The following is a 27498-nucleotide window of genomic DNA, read 5'->3' as shown; positions in this document are numbered from 1 at the left end:
CGAGATGTAATTTAGGGAAGCGTGGACCTGTACTCAGTGACTATAATCATCTGAAGAAGAATAGTATTTGTTACTACATAATCTGGTAAACGCAAAATGGTTACCCGGTAATGAGTTTTGATAAGTTTTGACTTTGACTTTGATAAGAATATTTCCTGATCTTACTAAGATTTGAGAGTGGGATGGACGATGGCTACCTGGAAGCGAACTTGAATTTTATATAAAATGAATTATTTTTTTAAATTATCGACATGGATATTATTCCTGATTTTCAGTTCTGGAGTTTTAAAGATAAATTCTGAAAACGACACCATACATAAATCACGAAATTTAGAATTTAGTGAAGAATTCTGGAACCAGTGTGAATGAATAAGTAGAAATCATATCTTATTATGAAAGTTTTTACGTTATATATTGAAATTAAATCATAAAATATTTAAGAAAAACTACATAATTAATGTGAAAAAGAAACATAATAATTAATTCTTATTTAAAATCATTTATCCTAATTTAAGTAGGAAATGATTCATCGTTGAATCATTCTTTTCTAGTGACTATATTTTTCAATTAGGAAGAAAGTTAAGATTTTTCATATTTATTCCTAATTATAAAGGACATTTAGATAAAGATACTATGTTTAAGTAACAATTTGTAATGAAGTAAATTAGAGGTTATGGGGCGTTGAAAGATGTACTCAGACTAATGATAAAACTCACAATGAAGAAATCTTTTCTTTTATCACTTCTAATTATTTGTAAAGGAACGGAAAAGGATTTTTTCAAAACAATGTGGCTCAGTTCAATTTAGATGTAACACAGAAATTTTTTTAAAGAATCTTTACACCAATACTTTCATGATAATAGAATTCTCAGAGTTTCTGTGTTAACTACCCGTAAAAACACCCGTATGTGGGTTAAACTTGTAATTTATAATTTCTACATACTTCCTAATCTGTTAGGATAAAAATTTGAAATTCAGCAAAATTTGGATTTTTTTTACCTGAAAGGGTGAAAATAAATTAAGTATAGATTTCATACTCCTGTATATTTTGTGATAGAACCTAAAAATGGCTCTGAAAATAATTGCAACAATATCTCTGGAAAATATTCTCTTTTAATATTTCCTTATATAGTTACACTGCGTAATATGAATTCCCGTGGATATTTTTAACATGAAAAATTAAAAAAAAAAAAAAAAAAATTTGGCTTAGATGTTAAATATGAAATACGGTTATCCGAGATATTCTTTAAATCTCCCTTTAAAGGATAAAACTTGTTACAGAAGTCTCGTCTTTCCATTTTATATTCTAAAATTAATGGAAATACATAGGGAGGTAAGATTTAAAGTAGAAAACTTTTATAACAGCTAAATTTCCTTGAAATACCAATATATTGTTTTCTTTTGTCTAAATAAAATCTGTAATGACTAGATAAAAAATATTTTTTGAGCTTGGAAGGACTTTGACATACAAAAGATGAGGTTAAAATTTCAATGTATATCTACGTATAGAATGTTAACTTGAGCTAGTGAACATATAACCTTACACTGAATTTTTAACTATTTTTACCTTTAAAACGATATCACATTTCAAATATTGAAGCACAGTCATGTAGATATCGAATTAAATAAAAAAATACCTTCATACTTTACGATTTTTTGGTATATCTACCAAATATTAATGAAGTTTAATATTTTTAACGGTATTATGATCCTTTTATTTTCTTTTAAAATTAAGAGATATATTAACTAGATATTTTACTTTTAACTTACTTAATAGTTTAGTTAGTTAGAAGGCCTAAAGCAGACTATAATTTAATTAAACTAATATAATGTGTTCGTTAAATATAAGAGGCTGAAAGTTTTCACTTGATACAAATTCTAACTACGAGTAAATTTACCAAGTTTAAATTTTCATATTTATAAAGTTTTGTTGTTTGCGGTATTTTCTCTTATGACACATTAATTATTAGTTGAGTTACTTTGGGTACAAAAATCTCTTTTTGTTAAATTATACTTTGAAGTGCTAACACTGTTCAATGGATTCTTTTAGATTTAAAACCTACCCTCTCCATATTTTATAACACATCTGTCAGAATCAGTCTAAAACAATTTTATTGTACTATAGTTGTAATATTTCAGTACTGAATAATAAAACTATAAGAATTTTAGATTGCATAAAGATAATACTAGAAAAATCTGTCTGATTCTAGTCCTGTCTTAAAAAAAAATTAAGAAAACGTTTTCTTAAATACTGTCCATGTAAAAACTTATTCTTGTAATTTAAATAATTTTCGCAGTTTAATATTTTAAAAAGGAATAAGTACAAAACTGGAGCGCTAAAGAAATTGTAGGGTGTGGTTTAAGGCTTTGAATACTATTGTTCGTGGTAGAGAGTCCCAAGAGACATCTTTCCTTTCTTGATGCTTTTCAAATTTAGAAAACAGGATTTTACCAGAAGGCAAAATAACTGTATGCGTACTTACGTAAGCCTTCTAGGCTTACGATTGTGTTAGCTAAATTAGGTCTTATTCTGTTGTTAAATTAGACTGACAGTTCTCAAATGGGAAAATACTTTAAAAATCTATTCAAAGAAAGTAATTTTTACTAAGGGATTTAAAAAAAATTATAATTTTCTTTATTCAAATATAAATAATTTTATTGTAAAGTAATAGTAAAAGTAACTTTATCTACTTAATTTTTTAATGCACGATGAAATATTAGGCGTATTTCCTTATTTAACAAGAAAATAAAAAAAAAAAAGGAAATATGGATAATCTTTTAATGAGATAATAGCGGGCTTCAGTGGCACAAGTCATAGGGTCTCAGCCTTTCACCCGGAGGTCCTGGGCTCGAACCCCGGTCAGACATCGCATTTTTTATGCGCTACAATTTTCCATTCGGGCTAAATGATCATAGCAGTCGATACCCGCACATCTCATTAAAGAAAAAGTAGAAGAAGATATTAATAGAATGGTTAATATTTGTTTTCTTTTCACTCAATGAAATAAAACTGATAAACCGTATACCGATACCGCGCGCGTGCACACACACACACACACACACACACACACACACACACACACACACACACACACACACACACACACACACACACACACACACACACACACACACACACACACACACACACATACATACTTATATTTCTGTAAATTTTACTTAGACATAGAGAAGTGGAATGCCGCTACAACTGGGGCGTGGACAAAGAAGCTTATTCCTGAGATAGTACGTGGCTAGGAAGGAAACACGATAACGTAGGGTACTACCTGTCACAATTCCTCTGTGGTCATGGAAGATTTGGTGTATACTTACACAAGTTTAAAAGAACGGGGTTCCCAAATTGTGTATACTGTGGTCAAGAGGACACTCCCTGCCACACCTTTTTTAAATTTGCACGTTGGGAGGATCTAAAAGCTAGATATAACACAAAGAGATTACCTCAGAAACTACAACAAAGTATATGTTGAGAAGTAAAGAGGAATGACTGTCAATAGAGAGATAATAGAAATCGTGACTGAGGTTATATGAGCAAAGGAAGTGGATTACAAGAAGTGGGAGGAGTTACTTAAAGAAAAAAAAAAACGACCGAGACCCGGCTGCTGGTGCAGGACCCGGAAACGGCATAGCCAGGCCCGGTGTCCGTGGTCCTACGGTTAGAGGCAGAGGCAAGATAAAACTAAGGAAAAGATCTTGAACCCGTGAGCTGATCTGCCGTGCTGGACGTACTGTCGGTAGGTGGGGAGGGTCGTTAGAGTCGCAAGGACATCACTCTCCTGGACCGAGTAATACTTGATTGTTGAGCCGGCCCAGAGGAGCAGGAGAACACACAAAAAAAGTATTATTCTTTTACTTAGGCATAAAGAATATTATTTATATTTTTTTTCTTTAAGTTACGTCTTATAGAGGAAAGTATTTCACACTTATAATTGCTTTCTGTTCCGAGGGAAAGCAAAACAGAATTTAGGTTCAATTTTAAGGTATTTTTTTGAGAGCATCTCTTTTTATTTTTATATAAAAATATTCCCTAATTAAATGTTATTTTTTTATTGTTATTTATTTTTCTGTTTGCTTTTCCCTGAAATTTTTAAATATTGAACAAAATTTGGTTATATTACATCTAAATATAACATTTTACGAAGTTAGCTTTGGTAGTAAGAAACAATATATCATCAGATTCATTTAAAAATTAAACATTCTTTAATGGTTAACTTTAAAGCTTTTTTAACTTTTTAATATTAAATAAAACAAAAATTTCAAAGGATTATGTATATTATGAGCTATATTTATCCTATATATTTTCTTAGCGTTTAATATTTGACTTGTGTGTTAAAACTCCTTCAGCAATTTAAAATTTAGAAATGTAAAAATGGTTGTTGGAGTTTTGCATTAATATGAACATGAAAAAAAGAACAATTTTTAATTTTTTTTAGCATAAATATCAATAAGTTTTTGTTCGTCCAGACCAGTAAGATCACGTTTTCATTATAGTTTGGAATTTCTTCTGTTTTCCCAATATTTTTTCACTCTGTTGTTTTTCTTCCACTGTTCATATTTTTCCTTCTTTCTTTTCTTTCTTTTTCCTGTTTAGGTAACTACCGTTTAGATAATTCTTCAGAGGATGAATGAGGATGATATGTATGGGTGTAAATGAAGTGTAGTCTTCTACATTCTCAGTTCGACCATTCCTGAGATGTGTGGTTAATTGAAACCCAACCTTAATTTATAACTTAATTTATAATATTATGTAACAAATCTATCACGATATCACTTATGTTTTTTCCACCATTAATTTTTGTAATAGTAACTATAAGCAAAATTAGGAAAAATATTTTATACTGAATGTAGTTGAATTTTTAGGTGAATGTAGGAATGGATTGGACTAAGATCCCTTATATCCATTTATAATAATATAGAACTATATATATATATATAGTTGGTTATCTTTGATTCAATTCACTCTTCTACAATGTTATATATTAAAATGAGCTCATACTTTCAAGTTTCTTTTTCATAACTCACAAAGAGTCTGTGTGTCCGTGGAAAATTATGGAAATAATTAAACCGTATTCCGATTTATCCAATTTGTAGTGGAAAAATCACGGATAAAGTAGTGACAATCCCATTTCCGTGAAATGATAAGAAAGTGAGAGAAAAAAAATTACAAATTCCCATATGAATAAAATAAATTGTATGGTATTAAATCCAATGATTGGGTTAGCTCAGACTTCAACATCTTATAATTGCGACCTGTGTGTCCTTTGCATTGTTTTCATTCAGATCCGATCTTGCTTCGATGTGGAATGTGATGAAGGGCTAGCCGACTTTTTGTTACATTAGATATGTCCCTGTCTTCATTTTTCTGCTTTTGATTTAACGAACATGTACGGGTACGTCATTCTTACCAAAGATATAATGTGAATAGAAACAAGTTGAGTCTCACACATGTTTATTAACCGCGAAAGGATTTGTGGTACCTTACATTTACACATGAAAGTGATCATGTTCCCAGAAACATGAGAATGTTTCATTAAGTAAGGTAGACGATTTTACTTTTACCATTATTTTGTATATACTACTTGATTCAGGAGTAAAGGGAAATAATTTGGTAAATGATTCCAGAGCTTGAAATGAGGAAAACCTTCATACAAACCTATATTCGATAACACTTTCTTATCGAGTCACGTCTAGCAAAACATTTCAGTTCCCTCGTGAAATGACGTATACTGAAATTTCTAAGACGTTATATCAGGGGTAAACTTAATTTTTTTTTTTTGATTTTTTGGATCTGAAAAATTTAATAAAACAGGACCCAAAACTTTATTTCCTGTAGCTTTCATGACATCCAACGTAAAGAAGAAACATTCGTTGATGAAAAACACGTTCTTTGAGGTTTGAAGTACAATACCTTTGTTAAATAATTAACAAATGCGGAAATTGTATTATTACAACTTGTAGATAATTTAATTTTAAAAAGTATTGTAATAAAGTTTATGAAAAAAAAAATAAAACATAAAATTTTATTGGGAAAATCAAAACAGAATAAAACTTAACAGTAAAATATTATGAATTTAAAAAAAATTAAAAAGAGCCGCAATTAATAGGCTCTTTCATGGAAGAACAAGTCTCGTGGTGTGTATCGGTGTCAGTGGTGGAATTTTCAAACATTTATCGTAAATCAATACAGTATAAACCACACTGAGCATTTTTTTAAAAAGTAAAGTTATTTTAATTTTTCATATTTAAACTTATTGTACTAAATCAATGTTCTGGAAAATTGTTTTAAAATTCTAAATTTATCGTACTAAATACAGCTATAAATAACAAATGAAAATTACAATTTTCTTTAGCCACAACTCGATAACAAAGAGTTTTCGGATATAAGTTTGTATGAATTTATTTCCTTGTTTCAAGCTTTACAACCAGTTCCCAAATTATTTCTCCTTTCTCCTAAATCACTCTGTATTTTGCGAATAAGCGGAGCCTATACGTGTAGATCTCTGTAATGCGATCCATGTTTTCCTTATATCCTGGTGGTACTTCAATCGAGGAGTTAGACACAGACAGCATTCATCAGTAATTTTTTCATACCAAGTAATAACTTGTATTGTTTGACTTAGATAGATCCATCTGTAATTGTACTCCAAATCGTCATTGTACTATAACAGCAAAACACACATTTCGTGTATACTTACACACAGAATTTTTTTTGAGGTGTTCAGCATCATTTTCGATACTAATTTGTTGAAGAACGAGAAACCGTGGCAACTACATGCTCGCGGTTTTTTTCTTAAAAGTAATTGTAGTTGGTTTATATTTAATTTAATAAATTAAGTATCTTTATTTCATGATTTGTGATTTGAAAATAATTTAAATGTTTTACAGAATTATTAATTTGAATTTTTGGGTACTTTATTTTAACCTCCGGGACTACCGTTAGGTATTGCTTCCGAGGATGTGATGTGATGATTTTTATTGTCTGAAAATGCCATGCCTAACTGGGATTCTAACCCGAAAAGTTCCGGCTTCGAATCCCGAGACGCTACCACTCGCTCTACGGAGGCCGGAAATTTTGAGGTACTGCATTAAAATACATTGAAAAGAAAAGATATTAATATATTAAACAATCTATGTATTTTGTTATAATATTTGAACAATGCTTTTCTTTTCCAATTTTTTTTTTAATTCAGTGAAAATAAATTGTGAAAACTCTGCATGAGGAGAACTATATACATTCTGTTGTTAATTTAAAGATATAAGATTAATATTCCTTGCCTGATGCCCTTGATGATCGGCAATAAAATTAACTACAAATATAAAAATTTGCGACGTGCAAAAAAAAATTAGTGATAAAACATTTTTTTTTTAATACTGAATAACATCGGTTATCCATGAAGAGGACCGTGATTTCTAAAAACATTAATACTTGTAAATTTATTAAGAATAAAATTGGGAAGAAAATTATGAATTAATTTTTTATCTCATAAGTGAGGAAAAGGTGCATTATAAGAAATTGTATAAATACAGTAAAAGTAAAAAATTTTTAATTATCTGTAGATTTTTAATAAATTAAAATTTGAAGCAACACAGATTCACGCTTTTAATAAGGATTATGTATTCTGATTTATTGTTTTAAATTTAATTTATATGAATCATAATTGGGGTGTCATCAATGTACTTTGGTCATTGGTGGGTTTTAATTAACAATATTGTTTTAGAAATTGTCGTATTGAAAGGGAATTTAAGCGATTATCAGTAATTAGACGTACAATCTGATATGAAGCAAGGTGACATTAAAAAAATAAAGAAAAATATCATAACCTACAAAAGATATACGAGGTGCGACAATAAAGTAATGAGACTGATGTGAAAAAAAATGTTGCTTACCGTTTTAGTCATGTTTAGTGTTGTCTCCTTCAAAGTAGTTCCCCTCTGATTGAACACACTTATTCCAGCGCTTCTGCCATTGATGGTAACATTTCTGGAACTCATCTTCTGTAATATCCTCCAAGACCCTCGTCACAGCTTTTTGGACATCTTGTGTTGTTTGAAAATGGTGTCCATTGACCGCCATTTTGACTCTTGGAAATAGTAAAAAGTCGCACGGAGCGATATCTGATGAATAGGCGGCTGTGGTAGTACTGAAATTTGTTTTGAGGTTAAAAATTGCTGTACTGACAGAGCAGTATGGAATGGCGCATTATCGTGATGCAGTATCCAATTATCAGCAATGTTGGCACGGACACGAAGAACTCGTTTACAAAGTCTTTCTAAAATTTCTTTGTAGAGATATTGGTTAACTGTTTGTCCAGGAGGCACCCACTCTTTATGAACAATTCCCTTGGAATCGAAGAAGCACACAAGCGTGCATTTCACTTTGACTTTGACATGCGAGCTTTTTTGGTCTGGGTGATCCCTTTGAGCACCATTGCGAACTTTGGCGTTTTGTCTCTGGATCGTATTGAAAAAACCAACTTTCATCACCAGTGATAACACGGCACAACAAATCTGGATTGATTTCCGTTTGCTCTAACAGATCGGCTGCCTCACTTTTCTGTGTTTCTCGTTGTTGTGTGAGATTTTTGGGGTCCATTTTTGCACAAATCTTTCTCATACCAAGATCTTCAGTTAATATTAGACGAACCGTTTCTCGATCGATGTTCAGTTCTTCTGCAATCATTTTCACGGATAACCTTCGATCAGATCGTACGATTTCACGCACCCTGGTTAAGTTGACATCAGTCCGTGAGGTTGATGGTCGTCCACTGCGGTCTTCATCTTTAACATTCGTTCTGCCTTCACTAAAAATTTTATGCTACCGAAAAACTTGAGCTCTTGACATAACCTCCTATCCAAAAGTCTTCTGAAGCTTACCGTAGGTTGTCGTCGCGTTTTCACCCGATTTAACGCAAAAAGAAATGGCATATCGTTGCGCAATATTTTGCGGTTTCATTTCTGTGACGAGAGACACAAACACGTGTTCACTTATTACAGCACAACTCACGACTGAGCAGTTGCATCAGTGTGCCGCTTGGACTAGAAGTAGCTTATAGACCAAGGTCAAAAATGGTGTGCCTACGCAATCTGCAGGGTTGCCACATCTTGCAAAGAAAAATCAGTCTCATTACTTTATTGTCGCACCTCGTATTTCAAAAATATAAATAAATAAAAGTAAAATTAACTTGAGCTTGATTATAAAATATTATATCAAGTAAAATTATAAAACAGTTATGAAACCTTGATATCAAGAAAAAAAATTATTTTTTCTTATAATCAAAAGAAACTTTACACAAAAGTTGTTTACGGTATTTTAATAGCGAAAGTACATTAGTGTTAAAAAAAGGAAATATTATTTAATTTAACGCTTAAAGTAGTTCGTAACGTAATGTATTATTTCAAGCGTTATCTAAAATAAAATTCCTATATTTTTTTTTTTTAATTTCCCTATTAAAATTCTTCTTTCGACCATCTAGTTAATGGAAATTTCTTTATAATGACGCAGTTGCGAAATAATAGTCTTTCTAATAACAAAAGTAAAAAAATAAGGCCAACTTATTTTTCTACGTGTGACAGTTAAAAAAAACTTTTCTTCTATTGAATATTGATATTGTAATCACAATTCTTTATCAATTTTTTACTTTCTTATATTAATTTAAATGTACATATTTAAGGAACAAGTTAAATTAGTACGTTTATGTTCCTTTCATTATAAAGTTAATTAAAGTACACATTAATTTTAATATAAATCCCGAGGGAATAAATAGATAAAATTGTAAATTGACTACATCTGAAGGTATTTAAGCACTAAAGTAACAGCTATCTGTTTTGTAAATAATTAAAATTTACTAAATTTAGTTGTTAAACTTTATTTAATTTACGTATCAACCGGCTTTAAAGGAATAGTGGTGTTGATTACTGTTTTAAACTAAGACATTACTACGAGATTTTACATTTACGTAAGAATGGTTTTAGTTGAAGTAGAATTGACTGATTTGGATACAGGTCAATATCGTATTTTATACTATTTCTCTACACTAATTATTATAATGTATTTACTTAAAACAGAATTTACTATATATTTTCGTTAAAACACTGAAATATAAGCAACATTTCTTTGATATTTTATTCAAATCTTTTCTGTTTTTTATTATAACAACATAGCAACTTTACAATCTGTTCAGCAAGATAACTGAGAAATAAGTAAATGAGATATATTTGAACTAACATTAAGTTGCCACAGACCTATCGGCTTGTGACTTAATAATGAAATAGAAGACCACTCCGTACAGCCAGACCATAAATTCACCTAATTGAAACGATAAGGCAAACCAAGAATATTGTTCCTCACCCAGCTTGAAAATTCACCGATTGTGTTATCTAATAAATTGATCGCCAAATAATTCGGGTGCCGATCCAAACAATTTTGATACCGTAAGCTGACCAGAGAGATTTCCTGCCGAACGGTTCGCAACTTAAGATCATTATATATAAAGCTACTGCTTATGTACCAAGGTATGTTGAGCATTTTCGGTAGTGTTTTTGTTTGGTATGTCAATACTTCAAGTATGTCAATACTGGAACTGCACGCTGTACCGCATAATTCAAGTCCGTAAATTCAAACAGACATCAAAACGGATTTAATAATTTACTTTCTGCTGAAAGCTGAGATCTATGTCCTATCAGCCATTACATGTGTTTAATCTTGAGATCCAAGTGTTTCCGTTTAGAAATGATATTTTTCGCCCAAGTAAGTCGTCGATCAAGATGAAAACCCAAATATTTACAGTCTTGAGATCTCGGAATCGGAACATTGAAGATTGGAACATTCAAAACTAATGTTTATAATACTGTATACACACTTTAGCGTAAAATACCGTGCTAAACATTATATTTTTTAGTATGTAGGTTTAAAATAAGGTAAACTATCAGTTATATTATCTGAATTTATCAAAACTTTCTTTTAATAAACACTACTATAAGTTCATATAAATAAGAGAACAATTTTTTGTATTGTTTGTGTAAGTGCGCGCGCGTGCATATATCATGATCAAATATTTTAATACATAATTTTAATAAGAAGTTAATTATGCAAAAGTAAGAAATTCTTAAGATTACATTTTATAAATTTTAATGAAAAGATTATTAGAGAATATATAACTAACTTGCTAAATTAATTTTTTCCCATGATAAAAAAACTACAAGTGGAAAAGAGGATGGGTAGAAATAAATAAACCACGTTTTTACTAAGTAAAACCGCAAGTCATAATAAATTTGACACGTAAAAACGTTTATACAGACAGGCAGGGGATAGCTTCTGAATTTTCATAAGAAATAATAAAATATTACACAGAGGCTTTCTCTTTTACTGAAGTAAATTTACCCTGATATCTATTTTTTTTTTCTTTTTTGGCGTTAAAATTATTTAAACCATAATTTACATCAATTAATTACAGAAAATATAATTTAAAATTAAAATAATTACCTTATCATATTTAATTTTTTTTTGAATTTTGTAATAAAAATATTTTACTTAGAATATAAATAAATTTCCTGTGTAATTATTTATTCACAAAGCTGTTTAAAAGCTATAGAAAGCTATCAGAACTATTTAAATTTTAAGTAGAAGACTTGTAATAAACAATATTTTACTGTACAGACAACTTATTCTGAGTTGTTCAACATAAAACAGATCTAACTTTTGATAAATTCGAAATATAATTTCATAATATATAACTTTATTTGATTTTAAAACAGTTAAATTACCCTAGCTATATATAATTTTAATTATACAACTTTATAAAAGCATCGTGCTCTAATCAGAATAAAATAGCTTTGAATACAAATTGAAAAGAGTATATTATTACGATACAGTGGTTTCTAAAATAAATGAATGTTAATTTAAATAATTATTTTATTATTATTATACTCTAAAAATAATCTAATTAATATATTAACATTTCTAGAATTCTATTTAATAAAATAAAAATAAAAAAACATATTTCCTAAATGATTCTTGTGTTGGATTTCGTGTTGCAAGCTCTGAAATACATTTTCCTATGGATTTATATTTATATACATATCGGTTGGCTGAAAAGTAAAGTACAACACACTCTAAATTTTTTTATAATTGATATAACTGGATACGATTTGCGGCATTCTTCCTTGTACTGAGAAGTTAATACATTGAACGAATAGTTCAGTCTAGTTCATTTTTGGCCGCTGGGGGACGGGAGCAACTTGAAACTTTAAAAGGGGACAAATAGTGATTTGATATATCATTTTAAAAAGCTCAATGAAACGAGAAAATAGATACAATTCAAACTAAATTCTGAACACCCAGTCCAAAATGGCGTCCAAGAGTTTATTTCAAAGTGCTAGAACTACGGTTGTATGCTCCCCTTTAATTTTTTTGGTATCAGAGGTTTTCCGATTCTCTCATTAAAACTTCTTGGTAAGAGCTAATCCAGTACGCCCCACTTTCGATACTATAGTAATAAAACAATTGTTTTATTTAAAATCATCGAGATAAATCGATTTAACTGAAATTTAATTCTGATATTATCGATGTATTTTAACTGTAGGGTCTCAAAATTTACCGTCCTGAAATTGAACTGAAATATTTTTATGAAATAATAATTAGACATGTATTCTGATATGAAGCATTGTTAAATTTAAACAATACCCTTCATAAATAACTTCTTATGAAAAAAAAATGAAATTAATAGGAAAAAATCAATTTTATTCAGCTTGATAATAAAATTACTAAAAAGTAATCAAGTAACAATATATTATCCTTCTATTATAAATTTTGTGTGATGGTTTAATAATAAGATTAGTAAACCTAGTGTTTAAAACAAGGAATTATGTTTAATAGTAAAACTGTAAAAGTTGGTAAGCAGATCTATTTCAACCGTTATCTTAAATAAAATTTCCTTTTTTTAAATTCCACTATTAAACATTTTTCATTTAACTATATATCGATTCTTTTTTTGGAATAACACTACGAAGCTAAAAAGATTCTATGTAATGAATAAATAATATAGAAAAAGAAAATGAATCCATGCATAAAAATTATTGAGCCTCATTTTCTTCAATTTAATTGTGGGGTACGGCGGTTTGCAATTCCAGTATTGACATACTTGGACGCTACCAGACAAAAACATTGCAGAAAATGCTGCACATACCCTGGTATATAAGCAATAGCCTCATGTATAATTATCTTAAGTTGCGAACTGTTCGGCAGGACATCTCTCTGGTCAACCTACGTTTTTGAAATCGTTTGGATCGGCACTTGAATTATTTAGTGGTCAATTTGTTCGATAACACGATCAGTGATTTTTCAAGATTGCTGACGAACAATATTCTTGGTTTATCTTATCGTTTCAATTAGGTGACTTTATGGTCTGGCCATACGGAGCGCTCTACTATTTCGTTATTGTCACAAGCCGCTGGGTTTGTGGCAACTTAATGTTAGTTCAAATATATCTCATTTACTTATTCTTCAATTATCTTGCTGAACAAATTTTAAAATTTCTGTGCCGTTAAAATAAATAAATAAATTTCTTCAATCAAAACTTTTTCTATTAAATATTGATTATATTTAATTAATTGGAATTATATATAAAGTTTATTTTTCCTCATATTAATTAAACCGGGATCTTAATAAATAATATCCTTTGGTATATGCATCCTTTGGAATTTTTCTGTGGCACTAAAATTCTTAAGTTCTCATGTAATCTACTTCTACTTCTAACTTTATTCCGTTATTTTTGTCGATTATCTCTATAATTTTTTGAGTTTATATATAATTTTTTTTATTCTTTTCTGTTTAATTCTTTCAACCTATTACTTTTTATATTACAATTTCATGGTATTAAGTTATCACATCATTATTACATCATTTCAACTCTATAAGTTGTAATATATTCAGTTTTTTCGGTTTTTTTTTAATTTTATTTATTGATGTTTATACACAGACATTATTATAAAACAACCCTTGAACATAGTATTTTTGGTGTAAGAAAGTTATTCTTCATTTATTTTTATTTTTAGAAAAAAAAATGTTTCTAATCAAAAATTGGAAAATTAACAATAATTACTTTTAATTAAATATATAAATTTATTTTACAAAAATCAATGTTACCTTCTTTTTTAACCGAAATATTTACAGAAGTAGCAATCTGTGTAAAAAAATAATTGCAAAAAAATTATTAAAATAAAGAACTACAGGATAGGTTATTGAAATAAGTTTTTTTAAAAATATTTTTATTTATAGTCGCATCAACAATTAAAGTCATTAGTAACTCATCAGTATCTGTGTGAATGTACGGTAAACATGTAGTCTTGAACAGAATCAGGCTATTCCTGGGACTGTGGTTAATTGAGACACAACCATGAAATAACACCGGTATCCACGATCTAGAATTCATATACAAATAAAACCAACTACCTTTATTAGGATTTGTACTTTAGAACTCTTGACTTCGAAATCAACTGATTTACGATGGCGAGTTTTATCACTGGACAAACCTGGTGGATTGAGAAAAGTTGGAAAAGTAAATTACGCTCTAAAAACAATTTACTTTACAAAAATGTTAAATCTTAATGACAATTTCGATTAATAAACAATTATTTTTAGTTGATAGTACGGAAATATATACGTAAAAAGGTAGAAAAAAAAATTGGGGAAAAAGAAATAAGAACATTAAATGATAAATAAACAATATTTACGGAACACTATAAAACAAATGTACTTTTAACAAAATGTTTAAAATAAGGGTTTAAAAAAATAAATGTTGTCGTTCTAAGAAATTTTAATGGAATAAATTTGTTTTAAAATATCTAAATCATTTAAACCTTAATCCAGACTGCTCATCATGATTTAGTACAGTCTCTTTTGTAGGTTGGTTAAGAAAGATAAAAGACAGCTAAATGTTAAAGCAGTCAAGGGTATCTATATGCCGCCAATGAACAAAATTTTAACGAGGATGAAAACAGATTAATATTCTTATAATCGGAAATCTATACAAAAGGATTTTTTTTTAAATTTAAATATCCTGAAGCTATTTCTTATTGTTGTTTAACAATGAGTTTTCTGCTTCATTATTGATAAAATATATTTCTATTTCTATATTATATTTATTAAGCATTTTTAAAACCGCCGTTTCTTATAAACTAATTTTCGTGTCCAGTAATATATATATATATATTTATTTATTTATTTATTATTTATCTTCTTGCTGTGCGGAGGATAATCTATATAATTTTTATCTACACTTTCTCCGATCCTTCTCTACCGTTCTGATATAAGGTTATTTTACTGTTTTTGTTAAAGTACATTTGGTAGTTTTCTGTATGATTTCAGGGTTCTACGTAGTAAAACCGTTGAACTCAACTATATCTTTAATAAAACTCATTTCTCTATTATAAACTTTTCCTTCAAGTGGCACTCTGCTTTGTAAACCATCATATTAAAAGCTACATATTATGTTGGGAAAGTGAAAAGATGTCATGAAACAGAAGTGAAAAATGGTCATGAAAAATCGTCCGTTAGGATAAAATATATTTTATTATAGTGAATCATGCACTTATTTTTTTAAACCGTTAAATAATTAAACTGAAATATCTAGTTACTTGTTACTTAGCTTCTAATGGTGATACCAAATTACCAGTAATAGACTAAAGCTGGGAAAAAAAGTCAAGCTATAAGCTGATCGCTAGTAAAGTAGAAACATCATGCAACTGGCTTATTTGTGATTGTATGGTTAAACAAAATACTAAAAGCATAAAATTTTTTAAGATATATATCTATATATAATAAAGATATAATACATATATATATTAAAGCATTTATTTTTAAATTAAGTATTTTTTTAATGCAGATTAGTTTATTTCTTTTTCAGTCAGGCCAATTTATTCATTAAAAAAATTATTCAGGGCGTTTTAAAAAGCTTTTTTTTCCTTTATTAAACACTCTTACAAAGTTTAGACTGGCTTCGGTTCATAAAGATTGGTAGTAACTGTCAACCGTTTTTATAAAGATCTTTTTGTTAAAAAGAATACAATTTGTATTCTTAGAACACTGAATACACCTTACCAAAATCGATAGTACAATAACTAATGTACTTCATTTATTTATTTTTACCTTCATAAAAAAGCATATACATTTCAATACTAGTTATATCTTGTTAATGAGTTGGAAGATTCGCTTAATAGAAACAGTTTTATGTTTGTAATAAAAGTAATTACTCTTACTATCGAAATTTATTGATATTTTAAAAATTATTGTTTATAAAACCGTCCACGTTGTAATACTTTTTATATTTCCACTATTAAATAGCTTGCTTATTAGAAGGAATATAGCAAATTAATATTATTATTTTTTTTTTAATAAAAAAAAATTTTCTGCTTAAAATAGCTAACACTAGAAAAATTGCATGTAGTAGGAGTATTGTTAATCCAAAACCTTGCCAACTGTGAGAAACGTTATTTAACATTATCATAAAGCAGTTTAACAAGTTTTCATTTAAATATTATTTAAAAACATATTTTTCGAAAGTTTTTGAATTTCAATTATTTCCCATTTAATACAATTATATTGAATCGGTTACAAAAAAATTGTCAAAAATTGCTATTTATTAATTTATCCACAAATGTTATTAATGGCAAAGTGTAGTAAAATAAAATTACATTTAGTTACAGGAAATCGATTAAGAAATACTACCATTATTTTTTTTATAATACGATTAAGCAAGTCTTTAAGCTTTACACTTCTTGAAAAAAGTACAGTACAACGAGGATAGGGATAAAATAAAAATATTAGAGACCCATTAGCTCGTAGCAACAATTAAGAATGTTGATTGATGATTCGTAGGTATCCCCAACTATCACAGTTTTCCCTAACACTTCCAGTCACTACTAGGCTCTAACTAGCACTATTGAATATCCTCATGTTCACATGTTGTTACTATCTTTTTATCTCACCCTTTCTATATCGTTACTATGTTTTTTAACCTATGAAATCTGAAATCTCTCCTATAATCTGCTGAACTGTCAATAATTAGTTTACCCGCATTTTGGAGTAGATCTACTAAAAAATAATTAAAAGAAAGAGAAAATACGATGTTCATTCAACCGGTTATAAAAAAAAAAAATAGAATTTAACAAAAGAATCAATTTTGTAATTTTAACAGAAGAAAATACTTTTATGAAATTAATGTAATAATAAACGAATTAAATGATATAATAAAACATATAAATGATAAATTGAAGTCTACACGCGTATTTAAAAAAAGTATGCAATAGATAAAGTTGATGTTTTGTATGATTTAACAAAAAATATCTTGGTTTGATTTCTTGTCTTTATTGAAAAAAAATTCTTAATTTAACAAATATGTCATGCAGAATTGGTACCAGTACAGTTCAATGTATATTGTTTAAGAAATTATTGGATTTACATATATTGCGTTGGATCTTATGATCTGAAAACATGTAACAATATGTCTTCATAAAATATGAGTTTTATGAGTACGAAATTGTTTTTTTTTTTTAAATTACGTGAACTAAATCGATTGTTAGTGGGACAATTTACGATTTTTTTTTTTTTTATTGTAACAACACAGAAACTTATCTGTTTAGCAAAATATTGAAAAATAAGTAAATAAGATCTATTTGAACTAACATTAAGTAGTCACAGACCCAGCAGCTTGTGACTTAACGATAACAACGAAATGAAAGAAATGAAATAGAAGAGCATTCCGTAGAGCCAGTCCATAAAGTCACCTAATTGAAACGATAAGGCAAACCAAGAATATTGTCCCTCAGCAATCTTAAAAATCACTGATCGTGTTATCTAATAAATTAACCGACAAATAATTCAGGTGCCGATTCAAACGATTTCGATATCGTAGGCTGACCAGAGAGATTTCCTGCCGAACGGTTCGCAACTTAAAGATCATTATATATAAAGCTACTGCTTATGTAACAGGATATGTTTAGCATTTTATGTAGTGTTTACGTCTGATAGGGTTCAAGTATGTCAATACTGGAATTGCCTGCTGTACCCCATAATTCAAGCCCGTAAGTCCAAACAGGCTTCAAAAAGAAGTAATAGTATCATAATTATGATTTCCTCCCTGTTGTCACGTGTCAACAGGTAATGAATTCTTATTAGATATTTGCCCAGTTATGATAGTTTACATGTTAAAACTTATTAATTACGTAAAATAAGAACTATTCAAGTTGAATAATTCAGTAAATATGGAAATGTATTTATATATATATATTATTATTATTTTTTTAATTTCATTTAAATATTACTTAAAAACCTTCCACTGATTTCGATAAAACTCGTACATTTTTGAGTAGTTTTATAAAAATTGTTGAAATATCTTTCTTCTATATTCGGTCCTTATTTAGATGTGATTTAAAAATTTTGTTACAGTAATTGATTTATCAGTCGACCTTATAATATTTTCAAGATAGACATCAATTAAGTATTTTACTCTGAAATCACGTAGTTGCACAGTCGCGCTGATCCATTTGAATCCACCCATCCCTGGAAAGTAGACTTTTTCCTTTAATATTTTATAAGCACTCAGTTTTCTTTGACCTTCTATAAAAAATCATGATGCAACTTTTACAAAATAAAAAAAAAAATTTTATTAAAATTGTAAACAAGATTTTAAGAGAATTATTTATTATAATACAATATATATATATATATATATATATATATATATATATATATATATATATTTAAATCTATTCTAATTCGTATGAAAAATATAAATTAATAGACTAATCTATGGATTTTTTCATCATCCATATTTACTGTTAACAATACATATAGCTGTAATTTTTCCACCTCTAACTATTTATAAATTTTAATGGTAAGGAATGCTAATACAGTTTTATTATGAGTTTTATTTTATTAAAGCAATACGAAGAGCTCAAACAATAATGTAATCAAAAACGTTTTCTCCATAAAATAATTTATGGTTCACGAATTTTGGTTGTGTTATGCATGACAAAATTACTTCGCTGTTTTATTTTAAAAAGTATAAAATTATTTTTAAATAAATATGTTTTATTTTAAAAAAAACCGTGTAAATAATTAGTAAAATAAGTTGTTTTATGTTATTTCCTTAAAATAGTTTTGCTTTGATAGAAAAAGTAAAAAAAATAGTTGTCTTTCAGAAAACTGGCTGATAGGTTTAAATACGTACTTGACAAGTAATGGTGTGACTGGAAGGCGTAACTAATTTTTTCATTCGAATGCATGATAAAATATTTTAAAAACGTGAAAAAAGCTTAATAGTACTCGTTTCCAGAGCATCTTTTTACGTCTAAATAGAAATGCATGGAGTACGTATTATTTTGTGGGGAATTTTAGTAGCTATGAAATTAACTGTAATTATTAAGTTGAGGTGTGTTTTATGACGTGTTAATCATATGGCTAATAGAAAGATAAATTACTGTTACGTTATTTGTGCAATTTCAAGAAAATCTGGGATATGATACGTTTTATCAGAAGTTCCGTGGTACTGGGTGGGTTACAAAGGGCAATCTTGAGGTATTGCGTATTACAGACAGGCCAGCCCTAGCGTTTCTGCAGCTGTAGACAATCCCAAAATGTTCCGCCCCCAAGCTTAAAAAAAAAATTAATTTTTCCAAAGAAACAAAATCATAAAAAAAAATAACATGTTAAACAGAAAAATAAAATATAATTGAATTAAGACAATAATACTAACAGATTTACGGAAAATTGTTTTATTGAAAAACAGAATTCACATTTTTAACGAGCCAATAACATGGAACTTACAAATTAAAACTAGTATTTTCTATTTTCAGAGATAATTTAAATATACTTTTAAAACAACAATCAAACCTTGTACAATAATGATATTATTCTACTAATAAATTATAAATAATATTATTTTCTATATTCAAGCAATCGAAACATATTTTTGTGGATTGTGTTTATTTTCTTTTGCGCTTAAGGCGGTTTTGCCGCTCCTAAATTTTGCCGCGGTGGGCAGTCGCCTACCGTCTAGGGCCGGCCCTGATACAGAGGAACATGTGGTAGATGTAATTAATGGGAAAGATTGGAAAGTATTGGTGCGTTATGTATGGAATGAATGTAATATCGGATGTCTATTATATGAGTGAACTAATTTATAGCCATAATAATCCTTCTGGAGTGTAGTGTGTGTGGGTTCGAGTTGTACGTATTTTGGAAGTGTTATTGCATGATATGAATATAAAGTTAACAGCGTCATTTTAAAGCCTGGTATATTATCATACAATACATTTTGTTTTATTTCATTACCCATTACCTACTTTATTTTCTTTGCCTAACTGACGATTTTTTTGCGGTTAGGTGATTAGGAACAACGCAAAAATCATGTATTCAGATTTATTTTTCTTTTCTCCCAATATTCTTTCATTCTTTCTGTTTGTTTGGTCTTTCTCTCTTCCGAACATTTCAGTTTGGTGTGACTTCCTTCCCTACTGTTTCAAACTTAACTTTGTATATTTTTTGTCTGAATAGTTTTCTATCATTTATTTACTATTCTTGGGTCCGTAAATTTTGTATTTTTTAAATTTATTTGTTGTATGGTTGCTCTTTTGTTTTTGGAGTTTAATGAATATTTAGTTAATCTCTTTTCATCCATTCTCTACATATGACCACATATGTTTCAAATGACCTTTTTTTATTTATTTATTTTTCAGTATTTTTATCTATAATCGATTGCAAATGTTAAAATGATTCGCTAAGTAATTGTTAATTACTATTTATCAGAATTATTGTCTACTCACTAATTATTATACAATTTTAATGTAATAATGATTATATTGTAATACAATTACATTATTATATTGTGTAATTATTAGACAAAACGTAGTAGTTAGTCAATTACTTCTGACAGAAGTCCGACTGGCCACGTACAAAATTTAATTTACATTTATTTTGTTAGTGAATTCTATTTGTGAAATAAAATTTTATTATTATTAATAAAAAACAATTTAATATATAATTATTATTTTTTAATAATAGAAAATTATATTTCTAATATATCCCTTTTTACAATTTTAAATTTAATTCTATTATTACACTATATTATTTATTTAGTCTATAACCACTGTAATATTCTTGGGGAAAATATCTGTCTAAACTCAGTTACGTCCATTAGTTTTCAAATTTACCATTATCAAACAGACTAACAGAAATTTCAGATGAAGGTTAGTTAACACTATGAACAACATCAAGCTGTAGTAGTAACGTAAAATATCAGAATCGATATTAACGCAAAAGTAAGGTGTATGTAATGTCTCAACATGCAGAGTGAATTAATGGAACAGGTGCTTAAATGTAAGCTACCTTTATTTCTATGAATAGTACACAGCAAACATTGAGTAATCCGTACACTTAATTTGAAGTAGCTGCTATTAACCTCGTCAGTGTTTCATGAATCAAAAACGGGAGATGTTCAGTGTATGTAAGTTAAGACAGATAAAAGTTCTTTTAATTTCTCTCCCTATAAATTTTATAATAATTTTTATAACTCAGGATTATTTCCCCAGATATTTAGTTTAAAAAAAATTTGTTGTATAAATTATGTTAATTTTATTTTTATTTAAGGTACAATATTTTTCTGCGGATTACTATATTATTCACGATATATTATTGAAGAGCAAGGATTTTGCTAATTTTCTTATAGAATTTTAGAACTCAAAATTTTATTTAACAAATTTGTCTCAAAATTAATTGTGTTTTAGTTTAAATATGCAATAAAATATATTTTTTTTATTTTTATTCAGGGCAGCAGATTATTATGAAGAAAATATATTATTATAGTTTTCATCCAATCGTTACATTCAAATAAAAAAAAAAATTTTAAAAGACTCATATTCAGATTAATAGAAATTACTAATACAAAGGCATTATAGAGTTCATCATCATATCACTTAGTTTAGTTTCCAATAACACTGTTGGTAATGACAACCACCTTCAAATGTTATAAAGTTTCCTCTGCTCATAAACAAAAAACATAAAATAAATTTTATATATTTATATATATATATTATTCGTAGTAATTCTAGCCGAGAGTAAAAAGGATTTAGAAGAAACAATGAACGGCATAGATGAAGTCCTACGCAAGAACTATCGCATGAAAATAAACAAGAACAAAACAAAAGTAATGAAATGTAGTAGAAATAACAAAGATGGACCACTGAATGTGAAAATAGGAGGAGAAAAGATTATGGAGGTAGAAGAATTTTGTTATTTGGGAAGTAAAATTACTAAAGATGGACGAAGCAGGAGCGATATAAAATGCCGAATAGCACAAGCTAAACGAGCCTTCAGTAAGAAATATAATTTGTTTACATCAAAAATTAATTTAAATCTCAGGAAAAGATTTTTGAAAGTGTATGTTTGGAGTGTCGCTTTATATGGAAGTGAAACTTGGACAATCGGAGTATCTGAGAAGAAAAGATTAGAAGCTTTTGAAATGTGGTGCTATAGGAGAATGTTAAAAATCAGATGGGTGGATAAAGTGACAAATGAAGAGGTATTGCGTCAAATAGATGAAGAAAGAAGCATTTGGAAAAATATAGTTAAAAGAAGAGACAGACTTATAGGCCACATACTACGGCATCCTGGAATAGTCGCTTTAATATTGGAAGGACAGGTAGAAGGGAAAAATTGTGTAGGCAGGCCACGTTTGGAGTATGTAAAACAAATTGTTGGGGATGTAGGATGTAGAGGGTATACTGAAATGAAACGACTAGCACTAGATAGGGAATCTTGGAGAGCTGCATCAAACCAGTCAAATGACTGAAGACAAAAAAAAAAAAAAAAATATATTATTCGTTATTGTAATTATTTAATAATAAAAGCTAGAATATTGCATGAGTTTCCAGGTTATTAATACCCTAGAGGTAGGGAATAAATTTTAAGAAGTATTTTTATAAAATTACTCATATGTAGGTTAAGCATAACGAATTTGCTAAATTTAAAAAATTAAAGTCTAAAATAAAGAAAAATAAAATTTTCAAAAACTTTTTTGCGTTTAAGTCTAGGGTTTGTAATTAAAAAAAAAGATAAAAATATTTAAACCGGAGGATGGTAGATAAGAAGCAAAAAAATACACGTTTCAATTTTAAGCAATAGGGGTTTATTTTTTTATTTTTTTTTATTATTTATGTATGCATTGTAGATAAAAAATTTGTGTTAATGAAATTTTCTCTAAAATTGCTCTATAGAAAACTAAAATTGATTTATTCACGAAATCCTCCCATCTCCTAAACAAATTTTCAAAAATAATTAATATGATCAATTCCCGTTATAAAGAAATATTTGAGTCAAATTTGAAGCAAATCGGTGTGTTCAATCCTGAGATATAAGACCAAAAGCAGTGCGACACTATGTACATACGTGCTTACGTACGTACAGACGTTTTTGGTCTAGATGAACATGTTGGATCCTAAACGTAAAGATTTGTAAAAAAAACCGTGTGCCCATTTTTGACGTGATCACCATACATTCTCCTTTAATATACATGTTCTACCTATATTCATCGGTGTTATGAGAGGATCTGATGGTCTGGATTGGGTAGTGATTACGAAAGAGAGAAAATAAAAATAAAACAGCACATCAACATTATTTAAAGCTTGTGAAATTTATAATTACACCAGAAACGCAAGAAGAGTTTATGCATCAACTATAATAAAGGAAAACAATAGGGTAAATAACATTTGTGCTACAAGAACAGAAGACTTAACTAATAATTGAATAAACATTACATTCACAAAATAAAAAAAAGAACAGGAATTCAAACACATAATTAACTTACAACACGATAAAACATAGCACGACACTCTTACAGAGCACAACATTTTACTTAAAAAATAATCTAATTTTAATATTTATATATTATATCCGACAATACAGAAACAGCCGCGAGCAGTAAGTAAAAATTAAATAAAGTCTTCAGATAACTTAAATTTTGTAAAGAGCTTGACCCGACGATTTAATAACAAAAAAACTATGCACACAGCACCAAAGCTAACACACCCAAGGCACGAAGAGAACAGACGACAAAACAGCTGACATCGTCATTCGCACATAGGTCAGAATTGTAATAAACAACCTTGGGTTATGTTGTTTATAATACCATTCACTGATTTGTTGACAAACCCCAGCGCGTTATTGTGAAATCGGCAAAACTGTGGTTTCTCGAGCAACGTTGTGTCTCCGACCTTGAACAAAAACTGAAAAATCGGGAAAATAAAAATTAATATTTATGTACCAAACTTAATGATATTTTTATTATAAATAATTAACAATTGTGAAATAAATATTTAGTAATATAAATAATGTATATATATGTATATATATAAGCGTAAGAGTTGTTCAAGTTCAGAAAACGAAATGAATTTAAAATAAATCAAGAAAAAGGATCTACTTTTTATCTTCAGTAATAAAAAAGATAATAAAAAAACCAGAAATGATTGTCGATAACAAAAAAATAAATTGGTAAAGAAGGGAAAACGTCTGTTGTAAAGAATTCATGAAGAGTTAAAGTGAAACGCACACTCTGCAGTCAAACGGTCATTGACCTGGAAAAAAAAAGGTTAAAAAAAAATTGTGTTCAGAGTTATATGGTAAAAAGGACGCAAACGGTTAAGTATTTCTTTTTCATCTCATCTTAGTATAACCTAAGCATTTGGTATGGGAAGTGACACCTCATCTAAGATAATGGCTGGTTGGTTGGGTAAAACACACACCGCTCAACAATATAGCCTCTTTTCTTTATTCCAGATTCTGTTTTTTTCGTTTCTCTTTCCATACTTTTCTTATCTTTTTCTCTCATTTTATTTGCTTGAATGATCAAATTACATTTTTCTTACAACCCGTATCAAACTAAATATTGATGAAAGGTAGAATATTTTCTATTATTTATTTTCAATTTTACTAAATCAAATTTATTATTAAAAAAAAAAAGATCTTATGTTAACCCAACGGACCTTCATATTATTTTATTATAACGCAAACAAATATCGATTATGCTCCACTGCTGCTTCATTCAATTGCCGTCATCGGAAAATACATCGTTCTCTTGTACCATTCGGCTTCAATCACTCTGGGTTTTAGCCTATAGAGAAATTTATTAAAGAGCCAAAAATGTTTAAATATTATTCATTTTTTGACCGATTAGAAATCTTTGAAATATTTAACAATATAGATTTAAAAATCTTATTCTAAAATCTTTTTGATCCACTGAGTGAATTAAATCATACGCTTATTATACGTGGAAAATATTCTATATATTACCGTTTGAGAATTTATAGTATATAAATCGTATGAATAACTTTTTAATTTGTCAAAGAATGACGTCCCGGATATTTTGTATTTATTTCTTGAAATTTTCAGTTTTCGTGAGAAAAAAATTCATGGTTATAAAATCTATATGTTGCATGTAAATCTCTCAATAACAGTTAAACTTAAAATTACTAAAATTTGATGAGGTCATTCATCTCATCCTATAAATTTTTTTAAGGTTAAAAAAAGTAGTTTCTACTAAAAAAAAATTGTTGTGGTAGTTCGTAAATTTGAAAATTTATTATTTTTTTAAAAATAATGTTATGGGATAAACAGATAAAAGTTGTGTTATTCAAAATAAGTTGCACTTAAAGATAATAATATTCATGTGTATTTGTAGCTTATAAATAATGATGTATTATTTTAATTTTTATTAATAATAAAATATTTTTGTTAGAGAATGGACCAAAAGTTTTGACAAAATGAGTGAAATAGGACTGGGAACTAAAGGACTAAAAATTAACTGTTTAGCTTTCGCTGATGATATGGCATTATTAGCTAAAAACTGGAATGAAGATGAACAACAAATTAAATAATTAAAAACATAAGCTGCTAAAATAGAAATAAAAATCGCGTTTCAGAAAACGAAAATGTTGACTAATGATAAAAACTGTTCAAATTTTCTTAGGATAAATAATAAAAAAAAAAAATTAGCTAAAGTGGACAATTTCAAATAATTGTCGGAAAATGGATCAGTGGGAATTCTAGAGATAAAAATTTTTTAACAGTTAGACCTAATAAAATGGAATTAGTATTCCAGCTAATGAAAAACACATATAACAAACAGCTTTATCATGGAACTCAAAATTTCGACATTATAAAACTCTGATATGACGTGCCGGAAGCACTTTATGCGACAGACCGTAAGAATGTGCAACAAAATTTACTAGATCTACAAAGAAAAATAAAATTAAATTAAATTAAGTTTTAGTTTCTAAATTTAAAAATAATCAGATAAAATTAATTCCAAATAATAAACTTTATACTAAAATTGAAAAAAAATGTCAGACACGATAAGGAAAAGACGAATTGCATTATACTCCTTTTTATATAAAATGAATAAAAATAGATTGACTAAACAAATTTTTGATTCTTTCCAAAGTAAAAAGTCTAATGTGGACACCACACGAATTCCTTTTACGCCTATTACATTACATATACACTTTTTTTTTTTTGTAAATGAAAAGTTCATAACATTTTTTTTTCATTAATAATTCTGAAATTTTTTTCTTTTTTGTTGTTATTTTTGAATTACTATTCATCGTAAAAGTTTCTTTTACAATCACAGGTTAATAATTATTAATATATCAATATATTTAAATTAAAAAAAAAAAAAAAAAAAAAAATGTTAAAGGTGGTAAGTTCGGATTTTAACCGAAGTGCCTTCCCCTTGTAAGATCCAAATATTTCATTAATTAAACTTTTATTTTTTCACTTTTTTGTTGCTCCTATTTAAATGTTGGAACTTAATTTTTATTTAATAATATAAGACTTTTAAATTTAAAGATCTTCGGCTTCGGTCGGATTCAATCGGCTCCTTTCGGATGCACTCGGCTAGTAACGATTCTGTGGCTCCACCAAGAGTACTTAGGCAAGGTCTTTACTACATGAGTGGCCAGTTGTACGCCAGTTCAGTTCTATTTCTACAGTTTTACAATTCAGTTCGTTTCAGTTACAGAAATATTTACAATTACCATAAAACTGTTATAATTAATGTTATTATATTTCAATTATATTCAAACAATTGTATAATATATATTAATAATGATTCATCCACAATAAAATATCATAACAAGAAATCAGGACTTAAATTATTCAAAGAATCAGCGACAACTTTCAACAATCTCTAATGTAGAGACATTGAAAATTGATAGGTAATAACACATTTTTAATTACGTAATTCCCTATGAAGTTAGTACGGGTAACAAATTAAAAAGAAATTATTATAAACATTAAACGTTTGTTTTTACATAAAATTAGAAGCACCCTTTGAATACTCCTTATTCCAAAAGAGATATATATGTATATATATATGTAAATTCTTTGTAAAAATCATCGTATATAAGTATATTTAATGTTAATCAATTTTAAAA

Source organism: Lycorma delicatula, chromosome 7 (genome assembly GCF_047948215.1).
Source record: "Lycorma delicatula isolate Av1 chromosome 7, ASM4794821v1, whole genome shotgun sequence".
NCBI classification, from domain to species: domain Eukaryota; kingdom Metazoa; phylum Arthropoda; class Insecta; order Hemiptera; family Fulgoridae; genus Lycorma; species Lycorma delicatula.
Note: the sequence above shows the minus strand (reverse complement) of the source record.